Here is a 24,069-nt window from a genome sequence, read left to right on the forward strand (position 1 = left end):
CTTATTGACGCCTCTCCATTATCAACCTGGCTTAATATCAACTTACAGTAGCAAGGTGACATTAACCCCTTATTACCCCATATCCCACCTCTACACGGGAGTGGGAAGAGAGGGGCTAAGTGCCGTAATTTCTGTGGTGGCTGCGGACTGGTATTTGTAGCCGGGGGGGGGGGCAATATCCATGGCCCCGCTCTAGGCTATGAATATCAGCCCACAGCTGTCTGCGTAGCCTTTCTGGCTATAAAATATAGCAGGACCCCATGTCATTTTTTGGGGGTCCCCCTATTTTAATAGCCAGTAAAAGCTACGCAGACAGCTGCGGGCTGATATTCATAGCCTGGGAGGGGCAATGGGTATTACCCCCTTCCCAGGCTGCAAATATTGGCCCCCGGCCGTTGGCTTTCCCCCTCTGGCGCAGAAAATTGTGCGGGAGCCCACACCGTTTTTTTCAGTTTTTTAAAAAAATTAAACGCTCATTAAGGTGTCTTTTACACTTGCGTTGGTACAGGTCCATCGCTATGCATCGGGCCGACGTACCGACGCACGTTGTGAAATTTGTGCATGACGTGGGCAGCGGATGCAGTTTTTCAACGCATTCGCTGCCCATTCTGAAGTCCGGGGAAGAGGGGGCGGAGTTTCGGCCGCGCATGCGCTGTAGAAAATGGTGGACGCGACGGACAAAAAACGTTCAGTTGAACGTTTTTTCATGCCAACGGTCCGCCAAAACACGACGTTGCACGACGGACACGACGTGTGGCCATCCATCGTGATCCGTCGCTAATACAAGTATATGGGTAAAAAACACATCCTGCGAGCACATTTGCAGAATCTGTTTTTTTCCCAAAACAACGGACTGTGACAGATTGCTAAAAACGCAAGTGTGAAAGTAGCCTTACAAACATCGGCCATTCTATTATATATCTATGGATATATCTATCTATAGATATATTTATAGATAGATATATCTATAGATACATAGATGTATCTATCCATATGTCTGGCTGCTTTCACACATCAGGTTTTTGCCGTCAGGATCCATTTTTTTCTCATAGAGTTGTATTAGCGCCGGATTATACCTGATGGCCACCTAAAAAAGCTGTTTCCGCCGGACGGAAAACACATACAGAGGAACGGTTTTTCTGTCCAGCGAAAAAACGCACAACAACGGATCTGGCAAAAAACTTATGAAACTGAGATGGGAAATGATGAATCCGGCCTCCGAATCCATTTTTTCATGCATGTTTCCATTCAAATCATGCACATTTTCCGTTAATTTATTTATTTCTAAAATCTGCATCAAAAACGCGCAAAAACTGCATCAAAACTGCACCAAAACTGCATCAAAACCGCACCAAAAACCGCACCAAAAACTGCACAAGTTTTTGATGCAGGTTTTGATGCAGTTTTTGGTGCCGTTTTGATGCATTTTTAATAATAAATAAATAATAATAAATAAATAAATAAATAAACGACAAATTTGCATGATTTTAATGGAAAATATGCATGAAAAAATGGATTCGGAGGCCGGATTCATCATTTTACATCTCAGTTTCATACGTTTTTCGCCGGATCCATCGCTGTGTGTTTTTTCGCCAGACAGAAAAACCATTCCTCTGTATTTGTTTTCCGTCCGGTGGAAACAGCTTTTTTGACGGATCCGGCAAAAAACGGATGAAACGTGTGGCCATCAGGCGCAATCCATTGCTAATAAAACTCTATGAGAAAAAAACGGATCCGGCGGAAAAAAAGGATCCGTTTTTTTTCAAAACTCGCCGGATTGTGCCTGATGGCAAAAACCTGATGTGTGAAAGCAGCCAGATATATGGATAGATACATCTATGTATCTATAGATAGATATATCCATAGATATATAATAGAAAGGCCGATGTTTCTAAGGCTACTTTCACACTTGAGTTTTTAGCAATCTGTCGCAATCCGTCGTTTTGGGAAAAAACAGATCCTGCAAATGTGCTTCCAGGATGCCTTTTTTTCCCATAGACTTGTATTAGCAATGGATCTATCATGTTTTGGTGGACCGTCGGCACGAAAAAACGTTCAAGTGAACTTTTTTTGTCCGTCGCGTCCGCCATTTTCTACCGCGCATGCGCGGCCGAAACTCCCCCTCCTCCTCCCTGGACTTCAAAACAGGCAGCGGATGCGTTGAAAAACTGTACCTGCTGCCCACAGTCGTGCACAAATTTCACAACTTGCATCGGTACGTCGGCCCGACGCATAGCGACGGACCGGTACCGACGCAAGTGTGAAAGATGCCTTAATGAGCGTTTAATTTAAAAAAAGGAAAAAATGTTGTGGGCTCCCGCGCAATTTTCTGCACCAGAGGGGGAAAGCGGATGGCCGGGAGCCAATATTTGTAGCCTGGGAAGGGGGTAATACCCATGGCCTCTCCCAGGCTATGAATATCAGCCCGCAGCTGTCTGCGTAGCTTTTACTGGCTATTAAAATAGGGGGACCCCAAAAAAATGACATGGGGTCCCCCTATATTTTATAGCCAGAAAGGCTACGCAGACAGCTGCGGGCTGATATTCATAGCCTAGAGAGGGGCCATGGATATTGGCCCCCCAACTACAAATACCAGTCTGCGGCCGCCCCAGAAATCGCACTTAGCCCCTCTCTTCCCACTCCTGTGTAATGGTGGGGTATGGGGTGTTGAGTCCTCATCCGTCCCTGGCTTTCTGGAGGTAAGCTTCCAGGTAAATGACACGCAAACAAAGTATTGTGTGATCATAACAGGGAAAGCTCAGGAGCCCGTCTCTGACTCACTGGGCTCACCCCTCCTGTTTATATAGGAATGAGATAAGCATTACAGACATGCGTACAAGCGCTCATATTCTCTAACAAAAGAGTATCTATTCTACTGATAACGTTCACTTCTGGAATGCAGGTTACAATATGGCAAAGGAATGCGTCCATAAAAGGAAATATGTCTACCTTGCTCAAGTTTCTTCATATACGTCTCTGAGTAGAGGAAGACAAAATGGATTCTTCAATCTGATCTCTACAATTCCCCCCTTTGACATATTCCTTTTATAATCTATCACAAATCCCCCTTTAACATATCCATATTTTAGATTACCACAGGGCCAAAGACAAAGCCTTTATTTTTGGTATTACACATGTACACGCTTATATCATTAATAAGAGAATCAAATCTAGTATCAATTCTTCCGTTTAACTCTCACAACCTTTTCTTTGTTTTGCAATAAGTATACTAAAATATAAAAACAAAAATTAGTACGGTAATATTAATTAGAATCACTAGAGGATAACATAAGAATAAAGAAGAAAATTTATACTCTTGCATCTATTACACAAAATTTATCTGTGCATACTGAGATACTCTTGAGCACAATCTGGAATAGTACGTATATGACTACAATAATCATAACTATATGTATTATGCTCTGCATGATCCCAGCAACCCACCCACCGATTCCTCTGAACCAGTTGGCTGGGTTGAGAAAAGAGAAAGTATCAGACCACCAGCTATCCTTATTCTGGTCATTGTCTTTATCATACTGATCTCTGAGTCGTTGTACGTCCTTTAATTTAAATGTCATGTACTAATTTTCTATGATGTTGCACGAATCTATTATTCAAAGGGGTTAAAGAATTTAGTCTATCCCATGCCTCCGTTGAGGTTAATACTATTAACATCAATGTTATGAGTTTTATACTGCTCTTTTGCAATGGCTTGCATGTATCCATGATGCCTTTCCTTCGAGCTTGACTGATGTAGGTGTTGTCAACAGGACTTGGAAGGGTCCGTCAAATCTTGGTTCAAGAGCCTTTCTGGTGTGTCTTTTTACATTGACTTGATCACCTGGTTCCAACTTGTGACTTCCTTCAATGTTGTCAGGATCTGGAAGGGAAGCAAAAACTTGTGCATGCACCTTAGTTAATTGTTTCTGAAGATTTTGCACATAAGAAGTCAATGACTCAATATTTAACACAAGTTGTTGTGGAAAATAACATCCTAAATTGGCAGTCCTGCCAAACAAAATTTCATATGGAGACAGTTTAGTCTTACCCCTTGGGGTATTGCGTATTGAGTAAAGGGCCAGTGGAAGGCATTCTGTCCAAGGCTTTCCTGTTTCAGCCATGGCTTTCTGTATTTTTAATTTTAAAGTTCCATTCATGCGTTCCACCTTACCAGAACTTTGAGGATGGTACGGAGTGTGTAACTGACTTTCAACACCCAACATTTTCAGTACATTTTGAAATATTTCTCCAGTGAAATGAGTACCCCTATCTGACTCGATCACTTCAGGGAGACCGTAACGGGGTATCAGTTCGGCAACTAGCTTTACAGCAGTGTTTTTAGCTGAAGCCTTCCGAACTGGATAGGCCTCTGGCCACCCTGAGAACATGTCCACACACACCAACACATACTCATACCCATTACTTTTTGGCAGCTGGATAAAGTCTATTTGTAATCGCTGAAACGGATAGAGAGGTCGGACGTGGTGCTTCATAGGGGTCTTTGTTGTCTGTCCGGGATTATGTGCCAGGCATATAGCGCATGTTGCACAATAGTCTCTTGCGTAGTTGCCAAAACCTGGAGCCAACCAGACTTGCTTTGCCAGTAGTGTCATTGCATTTGCAGACACATGAGTAGGGTGGTGCAGTCCACCAACTACAATCGGGTACCAGGCTCTAGGTAGACATATTAGTCCATCTTTCTTCCAAATTCCTGCTTGTTCTTCTGCCCCTTCCTTTTTCCACCTGTCCCTCTCCTCTTCTCCTGCATCTTCCTGTGCTTGTCTCAGTCTATCTTCAGTATTTTCTGTGGGGTTTACAGTATGAACCTGCTGTAAGGGTTTGACCGCTGCTGCCTTGGCTGCTTTATCAGCCCTATCATTTCCCCTAGATTCCCTAGTGTCGAGTCTCACATGTGCAGCTACCTTAATTACTGCTACTTCTTTTGTTTCTTGTGCAGCCTCTAAGATCTGTTTGATCAGAGAAGCATGTTTTACAGGTTGGCCTGACGCTGTCATGTAACCTCTAGCTCTCCAGATTACTCCAAAGTCAAACACAATACCATGTGCATACCTAGAATCAGTGTATATATTAGCTGTCTGATTCTCAGCTATTTTTAGCGCTTCAATCAATGCTGTTAGTTCTGCTTCTTGTGCAGACTGTTTCGGTGGAAGAGGTTCTGCTTTGAGAGTTTCAGATTCTGACACAACTGCATACCCTGTATGGAAATTACCTGTGTCATCTGCAAACCTACTACCATCTATAAACAGCTCTAAATCTGGATTTTGAAGTGGTGTTTCGGATACATTGGGTAAGCCTGCCGTTTCTTGTAAAATGAGCTCTGTACAATCATGTGTGTCTGTAGGGAAAAAATTTGCGTGTGGATCAGTGTCCTTATTCCCCCCTTCAGACTCGAGAGGTAGCAGTGTAGCTAAATTGAGAGTCTGAAGCCTTGCAAATGTGATAGTAGAGGGGAGCAGCAAAGAACACTGTAGCTGCAAATGTCTGGCCATGGAAATGTGTTTTGGCTGGACCTGGTTTAATATCCCATAAACATCATGCGTAGTTTGAACTGTGAGTGGATGCTCTAGGACAATTTCTGATGCTTTGTCCAACAATAGTGAGACAGCAACAACTACACGTACACAGGTTGGCGCTGCCCTAGCTACTGGATCTAACCTTGCTGAAAGATATGCAATTGGTATTGTATCTCTACCAAAACTCCTTTTTCTCTATATCCCTCTATCTGTTTTGTAATCGCTAATTCCTGCTGGGCACTCACAGGGTATTGTCTGAGCTGTGGGAGAACAGTTCCTGGTTGCACAGATAGTTTTACAGGAGAGATATGCAATAATCCCACATCAGTGTCACCCTGTGCCCACAGTGTTTCTGGGATCATTGAGAGGTCTAGATCTGTGGTGTACTCTTTTTCTTCAGCATAATCCTCAAAAGCCTGAATTCTGACATATTGTTCTAATGATTCTGCATCATCAGGGATAGTCAACATAACTGTGCCATCTTCCCTAAAATTGATGTTAGCTTCTAATTTCTTTAGTACATTAGTTCCTAACAGACATGTTGGGGCACCTCTGGCATACAAAAATCTGGATGCAAAACATTTAGGTCCTAATGAGACCTCTAGGGGCACAGTATATGGCAGTGTTCGAATTACCCCATCATAACCCTCAGCAAAAGTTGTTTGTTCTGAAATATCTTCCGGATTTGGAAGAAAATCTTGATTCAAAATTGAGGAAGTTGCACCTGTATCTATCAAAAATGGAATCTCTCTCCCCCCCACATTCTAGCTGGTAGGGAAGTTTGTAACACATCGAGTCAATCTGAATCTGGTATGGGACCATCTACGATAGTAGATTTCTGCTGATTGGCCGTTTGGAGAGGGTTATTTCTGGGAACAAATTTGCCTGACTTTATATCTGCCAACTTCTTCCTGCACTCTCTTTGGAAATGACCTGGCTTTTTACAGTAGTGGCAAGAAAAATTGTGTCTCACTCTTCCTCCTGTATTAGCTTGTGCTATTCTAACAGGCTTACGATTCTCTCTCATATCCATGGCTATTCCTAAACATCGTTGTTTCACAATATTTGGTTGTTCAATTGTTCTCCAATCTGGAGTAGAGGATTTAAATTTTTCTCTGATTTTCGGATCTAGCCCCTCTATTAATTGTTTTGTAAAAAGTCTCCTTACTGAAGCATCAGTCAAATCCAATCCTTCATCCCTAAAGCTATTTTCTAGTTCTTGACTATATTCTTCAATACTTTGCCCAAATTTCTGCATAATCACACCTGTAGACCCCCTTTCCCTCTGTTTTCCTCCTTCTGTTCTTCCAGATGGTACAAATGATTGGGCTTTTGGATCTAGGTAAGGTGGTGGGATTATATTACAACTTTTTCCCTTTCCCATGATCCATTTGGAAGTGTCTGGATCATACTTCCAATTCTCCTCTTTAGCTGTTTTTGAGACCTCCATCATACAATGTATGATTTCTTCCCACCCATTATCTTTGATAATTCCACCTCGTTCTTTACTCAGTCTTTCCCATTCTGTACTGAACATAAGTGCTTCTGAAATTCCCAATTTTCCTCTCACTCTTCTAATCTGACTTCTGACTGCCTTTCCACATCTTTCCTGTATGATATCTGCTGCTTCCACTTGTCCTAAGACGGTTTTGGTCTGTTTATTTCTCATTTTAGCTATTTCTACCCCAGGTGACGTTTGGACAATCACTGTGGTGATGTCTCGTTGCCTTCTCTCCTAGGGAGCTAAAATATCCTTTCAATATTTGCTATTTCTACCCCAGGTGACGTTTGGACAACCACTTCCTCTGTTGGTGGCGTCTCGTTGCCTTCTCTCCTAGGGAGCTAAAATATTGAAGGGCTTGTCTGCTCTGTTTCTTCTAATATGCAGGACGTACTTAAGTGCTATTATGCACACAGACCCAGCAACACCATACAGATCACAAAACTTTCTGTGTCAGTTAGCATACTTGTCCCAGGCTCATGAAAACCGCGTCCTGGGCTCATTCTATCACACCTTATCCAGGGAATGTAGAAACAAGTTCTATAGGAGAGTCAAGCATGGGCGGAGGTCTCCCAGAAGGACGCTACCTCATAACCCAGTTAGGCTGACTTCACCAATAACCTTGTTCTAACAATCGTGGCTTATTGTTCTACGCACTTCTATTCTTCTTTCACAACATGTCACAACCTTCACACTGCTCACACACTGTTCACACACTGCTCACACACTGCTCACACACTGCCAGGGACTAGACTCATAAATCTATACAATATGGTAACCCGAGTTTTATAGGTATCTACTCACTACTAGACTAACCCAGCGTGACACGGCTCATAGAGATCTTTCGGATAATACAGGGCAGATAAAAGAGAACTAATAATGTCTCTTACCTGGCCAGGTTTTTCAGTTCATTTGCCGTCCATTATCCGAGATCTCCGTTGTCCGTATCCGCAGGTAAATCTCGAGCAAACACTCTCTCCTCAGGTCCCTGTTCAGGCGCCAGAATTGTTGAGTCCTCATCCGTCCCTGGCTTTCTGGAGGTAAGCTTCCAGGTAAATGACACGCAAACAAAGTATTGTGTGATCATAACAGGGAAAGCTCAGGAGCCCGTCTCTGACTCACTGGGCTCACCCCTCCTGTTTATATAGGAATGAGATAAGCATTACAGACATGCGTACAAGCGCTCATATTCTCTAACAAAAGAGTATCTATTCTACTGATAACGTTCACTTCTGGAATGCAGGTTACAATATGGCAAAGGAATGCGTCCATAAAAGGAAATATGTCTACCTTGCTCAAGTTTCTTCATATACGTCTCTGAGTAGAGGAAGACAAAATGGATTCTTCAATCTGATCTCTACAGGGGTAATAAGGGGTTAATGTCACCTTGCTACTGTAAGGTGATATTAAGCCGGGTTAATAATGGAGAGGCGTCAATAAGACTCCTATCCATTATTAATCCTAGTGTAGTGAAAGAGTTAAAAAAAATAAAGACACAGCCAGAAAAAAGTATTTTAATATTGTTCATTTAACCATACTTACCATACTTCAGCGCCTACAAAAAACGTAAAATAATAAACCGTATACTACCTGTCCGCCATAGTTCAATTAATAACGAGTGTCCCACGACGATCTCCCCTGTAGAACAGTGACATCGGGTTATGTCACTGCTCTATAGGACCTTCAGTGACACACTGACAGGAGACAATGGCTCCTGCAGTGCATCACTGAGAGGTTACCTTAGTTCAGAGTCTCACTTTATGGCATTTGCTGCGTGGGAAATTTCTCACAAAACAATGTCAAAAGTGAGACTAGGGACTATTTTTTACAGCAGTGGAGGAATACAGTGCGGAAGGATACTTTTCTCCCATCATTGTATTCCTGGAGCCCCTAGAGAGCAGTCGCATCAGCTGATGCTGCCGTTCTCCATGGGAGGTCATCGTGGGACACTTGTGGATTTTTGTGGATCAGGGGGTATATTGTTTGTTTGTTATTTTCATATTTTTTACAGATGACACTGGCTTCGGGGAACAAAGTGACAAGTGATGGTGAGTATGTAATCTGTTATATGTGCTGTATTTCTATATGTATGTAATGTATGAAAGTATTGTATGTAGTATGTATGTAGTATGCATGTATGTAGTATGTATATGTTGTATGTATGTAGTATGTATGTATTGTATGCAATGTATGAATGTATTGTATGTAGTATGTATGTAGTATGTTGTATGTATGTAGTATGTATGTATGTTTGTATGTAGTATGTATATATGCATGTAGTATGTATGTTGTATGAATGTATGTAATATGTATGTAGTATGTTGTATGTATGTAGTATGTATGTATGTATGCAGTATGTTGTATGTATGCTGTATGTATATTGTATGCATGTAGTATGTATGAAGTATGTATGTAGTATATATTGTAGCATAGCGCCTACTACGTGTCTTGGGGGACACTCGCTTGGCATGGGATTAACGCAATCGGGCACGGTTTTCTATCAAAACAGTCTTTTAGGTTTATTTCTCACAACATAAACCACATCCACAGCAACTCAGTAACAGTTTGAACACCATCTGAATGTATTCAACTTCACCACAGTTCGTCTCTGACCCCAGTCAGCATTACACATGGTTTTCAGACCGTTACCCGTTGGCAACCTTCACGGGTTCCTGGACACCTCTTGGTCTCAGAGGTGCCCCATACACAATGTCTCTCACTCTGTCCCCAGTCAGTACAACATGGTTCCTTCCCATTACCTGTGGGTGCCGCACAGGTTCTCGGATACCTCTCTTCACCAGAGGCATCCTTCAGACATTCTCACTCTTCCATTCCTTTACTCTGACCCCGGTCAGTACAACACAAATCTCCATTCGTTACCTGCCATTGCCGCACAGGTTCTCGGACACCTCTCTTCCTCAGAGGCATCCTTCAGACATTCTCACTCTGACCCCGCTCAGTACAACACAGATCTCCATCCGTTCCACAGTCTGGTCTGTGCGAGGTCCAGAGCATTTGCCATGTGCTCTTCAGGGAGCTGACACTCTCAACACATGGGGCTCTCTCCAGAACCTTCCAGCACAGACCATTCAGATCCACACTCAGAGCCCATGTGACCAGACCTCAGTCACATTATATAGTACTAACCACTCCCACGGGTGGGAGTGTGGATATGTGGCTAGTTTATCCCGCCCATCTCACACAACTAGCCTAGTAAGTCTCCCTTACAACTACACCATAGATATACACACTCTTGAGGGACTACAGGTCCCAGAACAACAACATTGCATCAGACGTACCACACAGACTCCCTCTGTGACACATATCGGCCATTCACAACACTGCCAGTCACTGTTTTACCACCATTATCACAACAGATATGCCTCAATGCATATCCCAAGGAGCACACACAGCGCCCCCTAGCTGCCACAGGGGTCACTACACCACAGTATGTAGTATGTTGTATGTATGTATGTATGTTGTAAGTATGTATGTATGTACTATGTATGTATGTACTATGTATGTAGCATGTATGCAGTATGTATGTATGTATGTAGTATGTATGTAGTATGTTTGTTGTATGTATGTAGTATATATATATAAACAGGAGAAAATAAGGAGCATATAGTATTACATATCAAATATCCTTTATTGGTACAAAAATTTAAAAACAGTAATATGTTTCAAATGGATGGTGTCTCCCAAAACACGAGAGGGGGAAACTAACCCCTATATTGCCCCCATAAGTAAATACTGAAATCAACATAAGAGGGGAGCTGGAAGAAAAAACAGCAAACCCCCCACAGTAGAAGATAGAGTTATGAACGCACCAAGGTATGTCCTCTGCTAATGCAGTAGCCAAAGCAGGGCCACAATAAAGTGCATAGTGCATGGTAATGTGGTGAATACTAAAGGTGAGCTTACCAGTTGAGGGGGCAAGAAGGGGGAGTCCCACCGGAACAAAAGAGCGCCCCGACGCGCGTTTCGCGGCAAAAACCACGCCACTTTCTCAAGGGGATAAAGTATGGATGGTACAGGACCTTGTTATAACCCCCCCGACCCCGGTCACATGTGTAATCCTGGCCAATCCGAGCGGCGCCACCGGCGCATGCGCACTGCGACGGACGGGTCAGAAATGCAGGACGGCATCAGACACAGTGCGCAAGCGCCAGGCAACAAACCTGGAGATCGCGCACCAGGCACTAAGACGCCCGCCCACAGATCCGAGCCGCCCGTACACAGCGCGATGCGCACGGCCACACGGGTGAGCCTATGGGAAGGAGAGATGCAGCCGCTAATTTAAAAGAAAAAAGGGGTCTGGCCATATAAATGTCTAACAAAATAGGGAGTGTATAGATGCAAATGATCTTAACAAAAGGCTGTGCTGACAGTACCACATCAAAGTGCAGAGGTGCCTTACCATGTCCACATATATGTCAAGCCCCCAGATAAATACCCACTGTTATAGTAATCTAAGGGGAGGGGAACATGACAATAATAAAGACAGACATAGATACTTTACAGACTCATAAATTATAAAAAAAACAACATTAATAAACAGTAGAGATCATATAAACATACGTATGTTTATACAAATAAGCACAGTCCGTATATGCATCTTATGCGCCCGAATAGCTGGCACAGAACCACAGGAAGAAGATCCATAATTTCAAAAAGCAGGCTGTAGATGGAGTTTTTTTCTTTCTGGTTCGTGTATTCCATCAAATGCAGGGATAAGGGGAGGGCCCAAAAGTACGAAACTGTTACTGGTGATAAAAACACAAGACCTTTTAAAATCAAGAAATTAAATACTGAGCCCTCCCTGCGTGCTGCCCTGGGTAGCTATTCCCTTATGACCCCTAAAAGATGCAGGAATCTTAACGATATGTTGGTCAGGAGCCATTACATCCCGGCTCCAACAAACCCCTTTGGTACGGGGGGTCCCCGTCCGGGGTGTGTTTCCTGCGGGCGCTGTCTTGCTTGCGCCAATGTCCTCCGCTGCTCCGATTTTACCTCAAGTGATGGTTTAAGAACATTCCAAATTAGACAGCGCATAACTTGTAGTACCACTAATGTCATCTATTATGCTACCTGTCCATGTCCAAAAATTTATGTTGGACTCACTACCCGAGAATTGAGGGTTCGTGTGCGGGAGCATGTGCGGGACATTGGCGCGGCCAAGACGGCGCTCTCAGTAGCTGACCTAAAAACAATTCCACGGCACTTTAGGCTACACCATAATTGCAACGACAAATTGCTCCTGGTCAGGGGGATTGACGTACTACACCTGGGTAGTAGAGGTGGCGATTATAAGAAGCGCCTTGCACAGATCGAATCCAAGTGGATTTTTCTACTTGATACTCTGACCCCTAGGGGTCTGAATGAATCCCTGAGTTTTGCTCCTTATCTTTAGCATCGTTCTTAGATTAATCCCTGTGGTCCCTCATTTTTTGTCCATCGTAACTTTCTTGCTTTTAATTTCTTGATTTTAAAAGGTCTTGTGTTTTTATCACCAGTAACAGTTTCGTACCTTTGGGCCCTCCCCTTATCCCTGCATTTGATGGAATACACGAACCAGAAAGAAAAAAACTCCATCTACAGCCTGCTTTTTGAAATTATGGATCTTCTTCCTGTGGTTCTTTGCCAGCTATTCGGGCGCATAAGATGCATATACGGACTGTGCTTATTTGTATAAACATACGTATGTTTATATGATCTCTACTGTTTATTAATGTTGTTTTTTTATAATTTATGAGTCTGTAAAGTATCTATGTCTGTCTTTATTATTGTCATGTTCCCCTCCCCTTAGATTACTATAACAGTGGGTATTTATCTGGGGGCTTGACATATATGTGGACATGGTAAGGCACCTCTGCACTTTGATGTGGTACTGTCAGCACAGCCTTTTGTTAAGATCATTTGCATCTATGCACTCCCTATTTTGTTAGACATTTATATGGCCAGACCCCTTTTTTCTTTTAAATTAGCGGCTGCATCTTTCCTTCCCATAGGCTCACCCGTGTGGCCGTGCGCATCGCGCTGTGTACGGGCGGCTCGGATCTGTGGGCGGGCGTCTTAGTGCCCGGTGCGCGATCTCCAGGTTTGTTGCCTGGCGCTTGCACACTGTGTCTGATGCCGTCCTGCATTTCTGACCCGTCCGTCGCAGTGCGCATGCGCCGGTGGCGCCGCTCGGATTGGCCAGGATTACACATGTGACCGGGGTCGGGGGGGGGGGTTATAACAAGGTCCTGTACCATCCATACTTTATCCCCTTGAGAAAGCGGCGTGGTTTTTGCCGCGAAACGCGCGTCGGGGCGCTCTTTTGTTCCGGTGGGACTCCCCCTTCTTGCCCCCTCAACTGGTAAGCTCACCTTTGGTATTCACCACATTACCATGCACTATGCACTTTATTGTGGCCCTGCTTTGGCTACTGCATTAGCAGAGGACATACCTTGGTGCGTTCATAACTCTATCTTCTACTGTGGGGGGTTTGCTGTTTTTTCTTCCAGCTCCCCTCTTATGTTGATTTCAGTATTTACTTATGGGGGCAATATAGGGGTTAGTTTCCCCCTCTCGTGTTTTGGGAGACACCATCCATTTGAAACATATTACTGTTTTTAAATTTTTGTACCAATAAAGGATATTTGATATGTAATACTATATGCTCCTTATTTTCTCCTGTTTATATATGTATTTGATGGAGCTTTATTAGCCTGGAGGCACTTAATGAGGATGTGCTTGGATCCAGACTATTGTTATGACTCTGGGAACCCTGTTAATATTATATATGTAGTATATATGTAGTATGTGTGTTGTATGAATGTATGTAGTATGTATGTAGTATGTATGTATGTAGTATGTTGTATGTATTTTGTATGCATGTAGTATGTATATTGTAAGTATGTATGTTGTCTGTATGTATGTATGTATGTAGTATGCATGTAGTATGTACAGTGGTGTTCAAAAGTCCTGCATAGGCATAGGATAAATTGAATTTTCAAGTTTTAAACGTTTTCTGTCGAATATCTTCGATGCTAATATGACATATTATATATGGTTTTGTTCAGAATACAATTTTGCATTCTCTCCCTGTAATATTTTTAGCTTTTGAAGCAGTTTTGCCTGAAATTATTGCAAAAATATGGGAATTGAAAGCACAACTAAATATTGTACAGCTTCAGATCCAAAATTAGCCAATCACAGATGAGGTTCTTGTGACCAATCATAACCTGGATATGGCAGCCAATCACATTGCATTACATTGCATCATATCTGCTGCTTTGTTTGTTTGTTTTATCTGTTGGTCTATCTAGTGAATCATACTGTAGAGTTTTTATGATGGGAGCCTTCAGATTTTTGTCAGTGGAGGATCGTGGGCATTGAAATATTTAAAATGGAGGAAGGAGGAGTGGGAAAAAGTGCTATTTTGTGATGAAAGCACTTTTTGCATTTTAGGAAATGATGGCAAGTCTTATATGAGAAGGTTCCCACATGAAGAGTACAAGCCAGAGTGTTTGAGCTTCTCTGTGAAACATCCGATGAAAGCAATGGTCTGGGGCTCTATGGCAGCCAATGGTGTTGGAAGGCTTCATATTGTGGAGGGTATGGTTAATGCAAAAAAATGCATAGACATCCTTAATAAAAAAAATGCTGCCTTCTGCTCAACACCTGTTTTCAGGGGATTACATCTTCCAGGATAATAATGCTCCTTGTCACAGAGCTAAGACAGTAATGGAATGGAAAAAAAAGAACAAGGTGGCTACTATTGACTGGCCAGCTCAGTCCCCGGACCTCAATCCAATAAAAAATTTGTGGCACAAGGTATCATTAGAGATATCTAGAAAACAGCCAAGGACCAAGAGTGAGTTGATTGAGGCTCTGATACAGGCCTGGAACCACATCATCACTCGTGAACATTTGCAGAAGCTTGTTCACTCAATGCCACAGAGATGCAAGCTGGTGCTCAAGAGCAGAAGCTGGCCAATAAAGTATTAGAAGCTAAAGATGCACTAAAAAAGCCCTTTTTGAGGACTCTGAATTAAATAATAAATCTTAAAAAGTTAAATTTAAGTCTGTGTGAACTTGCATTGGAAGTTAATGAACTTAGAAACCTGTTCACCATTCTACACACTGTACTGGTGTAGGTATGGTTATGCTGTAAAAAAAAATATCAAAAATGCGCATACCATAACAATTTATACACTTGGGACATTCAAAAATGAGTATGGCATACAATGAGGGATTACAAAAACATATATGTTCCACCAGTTTCACTGTAGAGATGCAGACGTATGAAACATTATAGTTTTCTTCACGCCTATGCAGGACTTTTGAATGCCATTGTATGTATGTACTATGTATGTGGTATTTATGTAGTATGTATGTAGTATGTATGTAGTACGAATGTATGCAATATGTATGTAGTATGTATGCAGTATGTATGTTGTTTGTATGTATGTAGAATGTGTGTAGAATGTATGTAGTATGTATGTAGTATTTATGTATGTAGTATGTTGTATGTATGTTGTATGTATGTTGTATGCATGTAGTATGTATGTAGTATGTATGTATGTAGTATGTTGTATGTATGTATATATGTAGTATGTATGCATGTACTATGTATATAGTATGTATGTAGTATGCATGTAGTATGTATGTACACTCACCGGCCACTTTATTAGGTACACCATGCTAGTAACGGGTTGGACCCCCTTTTGCCTTCAGAACTGCCTCAATTCTTCATGGCATAGATTCAACAAGGTGCTGGAAGCATTCCTCAGAGATTTTGGTCCATATTGACATGATGGCATCACACAGTTGCCGCAGATTTGTCGGCTGCACATCCCAAAGATGCTCCATACAAGGCAGGATGGATCCATGCTTTCATGTTGTTTACGCCAAATTCTGACCCTACCATCCGAATGTCGCAGCAGAAATCGAGACTCATCAGACCAAGCAACGTTTTTCCAATCTTCTACTGTCCAATTTCGATGAGCTTGTACAAATTGTAGCCTCAGTTTCCTGTTCTTAGCTGAAAGGAGTGGTACCCGGTGTGGTCTTCTGCTGCTGTAGCCCATCTGCCTCAAAGTTCGACGCACTGTGCGTTCAGAGATGCTCTTAGGCCTACCTTGGTTGTAACGGGTGGCGATTTGAGTCACTGTTGCCTTTCTATCAGCTCGAACCAGTCTGCCCATTCTCCTCTGACCTCTGGCATCAACAAGGCATTTCCGCCCACAGAACTGCCGCTCACTGGATTTTTTTTCTTTTTCGGACCATTCTCTGTAAACCCTAGAGATGGTTGTGCGTGAAAATCCCAGTAGATCAGCAGTTTCTGAAATACTCAGACCAGCCCTTCTGGCACCAACAACCATGCCATGTTCAAAGGCACTCAAATCACCTTTCTTCCCCATACTGATGCTCGGTTTGAACTGCAGGAGATTGTCTTGACCATGTCTACATGCCTAAATGCACTGAGTTGCCGCCATGTGATTGGCTGATTAGAAATTAAGTGTTAACAAGAAGTTGGACAGGTGTACCTAATAAAGTGGCCGGTGAGTGTATGTAGCATGTATGTAGTATGTAGTATGTATGTAGTATGTATGTATGTATGTAGTATGCATGTAGTATGTTTTCTGTATGTATGTAGTATGTATGTATGTAGTATTTAGTAGTATGTGTGTTGTATGAATGTGTGTAGTATTTATGTCGTATGTATGTAGTTTGTTGTATGTATGTATGTTGTGTGTATGTATGTAGTATGTATGTAGAATGTATGTAGTATGTATGTAGTATGTATGTAGTATGTTGTATGTGTGTTGTATGCATGTAGTATGTATGTTGTAAGTATGTAGTATGTATGCAGTATGTATGTATGTGGTATGCATGCAGTATGTATGTAGTATGTGTGTAGTATGTATGTATGTAGTATGTATGCATGTACTATGTATGTAGAATGTATGTAGTATGTATGTTGTATGTATGCAGTATGTATGTTGTATGTATGTATGTATGTAGTATGTATGTAGTATATATGTTTGTAGTATGTGTGTTGTAAGTATGTAGTATGTATGTAGTATGTAGTATGTTGTATGTATATAGTATGTATGTAGTATGCAGTATGTATGTAGTATGTTGTTTGCAGTATGTAGTATGTATGTTTGTGTATTTTTTTACATTCAACACATTAGCCGGATGATGGGACTACTACTGGCGCATCATTCGCTAATGTGTCAATCACTGTCATTGTAGCAGGCATAGCCCGATAGGACTTGTAGTCCCATCGGACCATGCCTGCACACACACACAACCACCAAGAGGCCCGCACACACCCCCAGCAGCCCGCACAGACCCCGCCCACACACACAGACACGCAGTCTCCGCCCACGCACTGCCCACACTCCATTATAGTGCATCATTGCACTATGGGAACTTCTGATTCCGGTATTCGATATCATAAAATATTGGAACTCAGTATCGGAACTCCAATTCAGCGAATATTGGCCGATACCTGATATTTGCTGTATCGGAATGCTCAACACTAGTACTGAGTAGTCTTCATTGTCCTGATCACAGAAGCAAAGTTTTTGTGGAACAACAACTATTTTCTATTTGTTTCATGCATAACGGGTTAGGAAAACAAACTTTGGACCCAGGAACAAAAAAATAATTAAAAATTTGTTGCATAGTGTTATGCTCTGTCAGAGTTTGATCTGAGTGTCACATTAGTGTGATTTGATTCTTTTGCATGATAGGTGTGTAAAAGATTTCTCCATCTTCTCCATTATCTATGTCCGCGGTAATCAGACTGCACTCCGATGATATCAGAGTGTAGTCCAATGGAATTGTATGGGGGCACGTGATCCAATTATTAGATGCACTCACAGCATGCTGAGATTGTTTTCTCATGCTAAATCGGCATGAGAAAAAAAAGCACTGATCGGCACTGCCTCATGGCATAACATTAGTCAGAGTGCTATCTAATAAAACATCAGATGACATTAGTATGTGTTATATGGTAGTGTGAGAGAGCCCTAATGGTATATTTAGGCAGGATGACATTTATGTCAGCATAAAAAAATCTGTTCCAGCGACAAAGGAGTGTATTTCTCGTCTGGCGGGTGATCACCAGCTTGTTGACATGGAACAATGGTCAGTAATAAACTGATTATTGGCACATCAAAATGCCCCAGGAGTCACACGGCATTTGTGTGGGATTACTTTTGTTTTACTGAGTTTTTTTGTTGTTGTTCAACTGATCACAGATCCTAATAAATGTAAGGTTTTTTGTGATTTTTTTTTTGCTTGTTTTAGAAAATAAGTCACATGAATTCATGGGTAAACAGGACATATTTCCCTCTGAAAAATCTTTATTATTATTATTATTTATGAATGTATATTATTTAAAGATGTATGTAAAATTCCCTTGCCATTAATAAATTCACAGGTTACACTTAGAAGTTCTAATAAAAAATAATACTGGGTGCTAGGATAAACAATCTAAGCTTTTAAAATAGATTCAGAAGTAGCTTCATGCCATTTTCAGATCTCTGTGGACAAATGGAATCCTTGAGAATGATTTACTGTGTCTGCCACTTGTCCCCAGGTTTCTCAAACATGAAGATGATCAGAATCTGCCATCATGCTGTTAAAATGATGCATAGGCCCACCAGCCTTCTGAAATGATCAAGTATTATTGCAGACTCTTAAAAGTTGGCCACTGAGATAATTTGGCTGGTGTTGGAGCAAGTAAGTACTATGACCCCTGCAGCTAAACTTTCATTGAATAAATATGGCATGCTGCTGCTTTTGTTCTTCCTGTATATAAAAGAGCAATTAATGTGTCAAAAAGAAAAATCACAGAGTGCAAAATTTTTTTCAATAAAAATGGTAATTTGACATTCACTTTGCGTCTTAGAGTTATTGTACATTTTATTTCTATAAAACATACTGTACTACACATTTCCAGTATAATTTTTTTTATCACAACAGAGCTATCACATGAATTGCTGCATTTTAAATTGCTAGAAAAAATGAAAATACAAGACACTTATTGCTTGAAAGGGATCAGATTTTTTTTCCAACCCAGCTGTTGACCCCATGGGCAGAATGAGAATTGCAATGAAAGATGGTAATGATACCATATGTATCAATTCAAAATGTCTCAAAGCTTTATGGGCAAATGTGAAATTGACTGTAGTATTATTTTCTTCATTTCACAAAAATAAAATTTCACAAAATCACATTATTTTAAATGCAATGCTTTTGACAGTAGAAATTCAGAAATGTGCTTTGTCTGAAGCGATCTGGATAAACAATACTAATGTATGGAATATTCAACTTTTATATGCAAATTGTCTCTTCAGGGAGGAGGACTAGAACTCCAGTGCCAGCTATTGGAAGTAGCAGTCCTAAAAGTTAATTTTAACCCTTTAACAAAGCCTTGTCACATGACTTCGGATAAAAAACTAACTATAATCTCAATTTTCAGACACTGTGTTTCAGTGTACTACCCCTCATCGGTGCAAAGTATGAAATTGGGTTTGGCTGGGAGAAGGGTGTCTGACCAGGTTCCAATGGGTAAAAACATTTCTCTTTGTGTAGAGTGATATTGATTTTTAGGATTGCTACTTTCAATAGGTGGCACTAGAATTCTAGTCCTCTTTCTTTCTGAAGAGACAATTTGATTATTTAATTTCCCAGAGGAGCATTACAAAGCTTAAGGGTACTGTCACACAGTACCATTTTGATCGCTACGACGGCACGATCCGTGACGTTGCAGCGATCGTATGATTATCGCTCCAGCGTCGTAGACTGCGGTCACACGTTGCAATCACGGCGCTGGAGCGATGCCGAAGTCCCCGGTAACCAGGGTAAACATCGGGTAACTAAGCGCAGGGCCGCGCTTAGTAACCCGATGTTTACCGTGGTTACCAGCGTAAAAGTGAAAAAAAAACAAACAGTACATACTTACATTCTGGTGTCTGTCCCCGGCGTTCTGCTTCTCTCCACTGTGTAAGCGCCATAGCCGGCAAGCACAGCGGTGACGTCAGACGTCACCGCTGTGCTCGCTTTCCGGCTGGCAGACGCTCACACAGTGGAGAGAAGCTGAGACGCCGGGGACAGACACCGGAATGTGAGTATGTACTGTTTTTTTTTTTTTTACTTTTACGCTGGTAACCACGGTAAACATCGGGTTACTAAGCGCGGCCCTGCGCTTAGTTACCCGATGTTTACCCTGGTTACAAGCGAACACATCGCTGGATCGCTGTCACACACAACGATCCAGCGATGTCAGCGGGTGATCAAGCGACGAAAGAAAGTTCCATACGATCTGCTACGACGTACGATTCTCAGCAGGATCCCTGATCGCTGCTGCGTGTCAGACACTGCGATATCGTAACGATATCGCTAGAACGTCACGAATCGTACCGTCGTAGCGATCAAAATGGTACTGTGTGACAGTACCCTAAGTCTCCCCAAATTGGCAAGCAAGGCTTGACATGTCGCCCTTCGCAAGGGGGAAACATTACCTCTTGGATCAAACTTTTAAACATGTCATAAAACAAATTTGTTAATGCATTTACAATATCACAACATGTGATTGATCTGAGATATATCAAAACTTTGGAAAAGTGTAAAAAATCTGTTGAAGCATATTTAAAAAAATGATTTTTAGCAGTAAATAAGGCCACAATGATTTCATACAGATACATAAAGAAGTTTCTTTTCACATAAGACACAAAATGTGTAGTTTAAGGATTGCTTATTGTATGTACATATATGATTAAAAGATAAATGAAAAACCACAGACCGTAATATGCGTGTCAGTTAGGTACAGAAGTGGACTAAGTGACAGCCACTTTGGTGCAAGGAAATGAGCACTGTTTGTAGGTCTGAAAGATACTAAGCAACAAGACACTATAAAGTATAAGGACAACATATTCTCAGAGCACTAGACAAGTTCTATTTAGATCATGTGCTTGTCATGACATTGCCATAAAACATTCTATTGTAGGCAATAGAACACAGGGACTGGAATGACATGCATAAATGTAGATTATAGTACACTTATTGCATGGTATGCAAAAGGCTATCCTGACATTCATGGCATGTCAAGCTCCCATTTATTTGGGTCACATCACTCTGACCAATATGATTATAGAAAAAAAAAGGGTAACCGTTATCTGTAGAGGTGAACGGACCTGTTGAAATTTAAATTTCACGACATTGCCAAATTTCCAGAGCGTATCTGATTTACAACCAATAAATTAGCATGAATCCCATAATTAAAATTAATCTAATTGCGTAGAAATTTTGTGTTGAATGCTCTCATTGGATTCAGTTGAACATGTTTTGAGCTCTGTAATACAAACATAACCTTTTGTAGTGTCTCAATGACTTCAAACTATCTGACTAGCGGAAAACATATGGTAACCACCCCGGGCATTTTCACATCGTTGGGTACAACAATTATCCATGTCTGTAATTGGTTTGTTTAATAACAAAATGATTAGGCATTTACAAAGGCTTTTTATCCAGTTGTCCTAAAAGTATTCCATTTTTTTTCGGGAGAAAAAACAGATGAACTGTTTTGATTGTGAAGCAGTTATGGATTGTTGTAACCAAGACTTTTAAAAAAATTGCCATATTTTCAGAGCTGTTTCTTAAAGGTACAAAAAAAATGAAAGTACATATCCCCTTATATTTCCCAGAGGAGCATTGCACAGCAAATAAGCCTCCTTACCTTGACAAGCCAGAGCTGGTATGTCACTCTCCATAAGGAGAAATGTTGCCCCTTAGACCCCAGTCCAGAGCCTCTCATCTAGCCAAATTAGTTCTCATGCTTTGCACTGACGAGGGTCAACAGCCCAAAACACCATGTCTGTGAATTGAGATACGGATTTGGCTTTTATCCTAAGTCCTATTGCACGACTCGATAAAGGGTGATTGCGACTTGTAGGACTGCTACTTCTAACAGGTGGCGCTATAGAGTTTAAGTCCTCTTTTTCTCTGAAGAGGCAATTTGCATATTATATTTCCCAGAGGAGCATTGCACAGTGAATAAGCCTCCTTACATTGACAAGCTAGAGCTGGTATGTCACTCTCCATAAGGAGAAATGTTGCTTCTTAGACCCTAGTCCAGAGCCTCTCATCTAGCCAAATTAGTTCTCATGCTTTGTACTGACGAGGGCCAACAGCCCGAAACACCATGTCTGAGAATTGAGATACTGATTTGGCTTTTATCCTAAGTCATATTGCACGACTCATTAAAGGGTTGATTGTGACTTGTAGGACCGCTACTTCCAACAGGTGGCGCTATAGAATTTATGTCCTCTTTTTCTCTGAAGAGGCAATTTGCATAGTACATATCCCAGAATCAATACTACTGTCCTTCACTATTTCACAGTTGCAGCCTTGAGGAGTTGGTTGTTCACTGACTTCGGCAGTTGCAGCACAGTAGAGAAGTTAGATAGGGTACACAAGAATATTGTCACAGTGTGACTCCACCCAATGGATTGTCAGTCAGCTAATGGCACAATACACATACAACAGGGATGGCATAGATGAGAGGAAGATCCTTTCCATAGGGAATGGGGAATGGTCACCACCTGAGCTCAAACCTGAGTCTGTCCCTGCACACCCTTAAGACCCTAAATGGGTCCTTCTCCCTGCTGCAAAGGATGCCTCGTCCCTAGTAGTCAACTATTACTGCCCTGGCTAGGGCACTGGTTGGCAAGGAGCACTAGCCTCACTTCTACAAATAATACACACAGGAGGCAGTGACAAACACCAAAGGGACAAGGCAACAAAAATACTACAGCTTATGTGCACCGCTGCTAAGATCCACGCCGCATAAAACAAAAGCAACTGGACTCCAAACACCAGATGTTGCTGATACCAGAGCACTGTTACTGTTAGGCTGGTCTCCAGAAAGGAAATACATCACCAACAGTCAGCTGAAGAATCAGGTGACCTTTTAAAGGATGGTGGGAGTGGTCACCACATGCATCTACTGATGCGCAAATTGCATCAAATCTGCAGTGTAGTGCACAAGCAATGTTAGTCAATGGGAAATCTAGAATTGGTGTGCACATGCTGCAAAAAGAAATTGCGGATTTGCAGCATTTTATTTTCGCAGCATGTCAATTCTTTTTGCAGATCTGCATCGTTTCTGCACCCATTGACTTCCATTGATTCAGTCAAATCCGCAGAAAAACCATGGGTTTAACCCCTTCACCCCCAAGGGTGGTTTGCACGTTAAAGACATGGCCAATTTTTACAATTCTGACCATTGTCCCTTTATGAGGTTATAACTCTAGAACGTTTCAACGGATCCTGGTGATTCTGACAATGTTTTCTCATGACATATTGTACTTCATGATAGTCATAAAATTTCTTTGATATTACCTGCGTTTATTTGTGAAAAAAATGGAAATTTGGCGAACATTTTGAAAATTTTGCAATTTTCCAACTTTGAATTTTTATGCAATTAAATCACAGTGATATGCCACACAAAATACTTAATAAGTAACATTTCCCACATGTCTACTTTACATCAGCACAATTTTGGAACCAACATTTTTTTTGTTAGGGAGTTATAAGGGTTAAAATTTTACCAGCAATTTCTAATTTTTACAACACCATTTTTTTTAGGGACCACATCTCATTTGAAGTCATTTTGAGGAGTCTATATGATAGAAAATACCCAAGTGTGACACCATTCTAAAAACTGCACCCCTTAAGATGCTCAAAACCATATTCAAGAAGTTTATTTACCCTTCAGGTGTTTCACAGAAATTTTTGGAATGTTTAAATAAAAATGAACATTTAACTTTTTTTCACACAAAATTTATTTCAGCTCCAGTTTGTTTTATTTTACCAAGGGTAACAGGAGAAAATGGACCCCAAAAGATTTTGTCCTGAGTACACCGATACCCCATATGTGGGGGTAAACCACTGTTTGGGCGCATGACAGAGCTCAGAAGCGAAGGAGCGCCATTTGACTTTTCAATGCAAAATTGACTGGAATTGAGA

General features: G+C 41.4%; 1 protein-coding gene across 5 annotated transcripts in view; it reads left to right on the forward strand.

Moving 5' to 3' along the window:
* The window catches only part of LOC143773852 (teneurin-2-like), a 2,235,081-nt gene that overhangs the window by 753,927 nt on the left and 1,457,085 nt on the right, over window positions 1-24,069 (forward strand). For 2 of the 5 annotated variants that reach the window (XR_013215401.1, XR_013215402.1), the window contains one exon: window positions 18,638-18,861. The exons of the other annotated variants lie outside the window; for them this stretch is intronic. The gene's annotated coding sequence lies outside the window, so the exon portion shown is untranslated. Of the gene's footprint in view, window positions 1-18,637; window positions 18,862-24,069 lie in introns of those variants that run through there. 5 annotated transcript variants of the gene reach the window in all.

Source organism: Ranitomeya variabilis, chromosome 5 (assembly GCF_051348905.1).
Source record: "Ranitomeya variabilis isolate aRanVar5 chromosome 5, aRanVar5.hap1, whole genome shotgun sequence".
Taxonomy (NCBI): Eukaryota; Metazoa; Chordata; class Amphibia; order Anura; family Dendrobatidae; genus Ranitomeya; species Ranitomeya variabilis.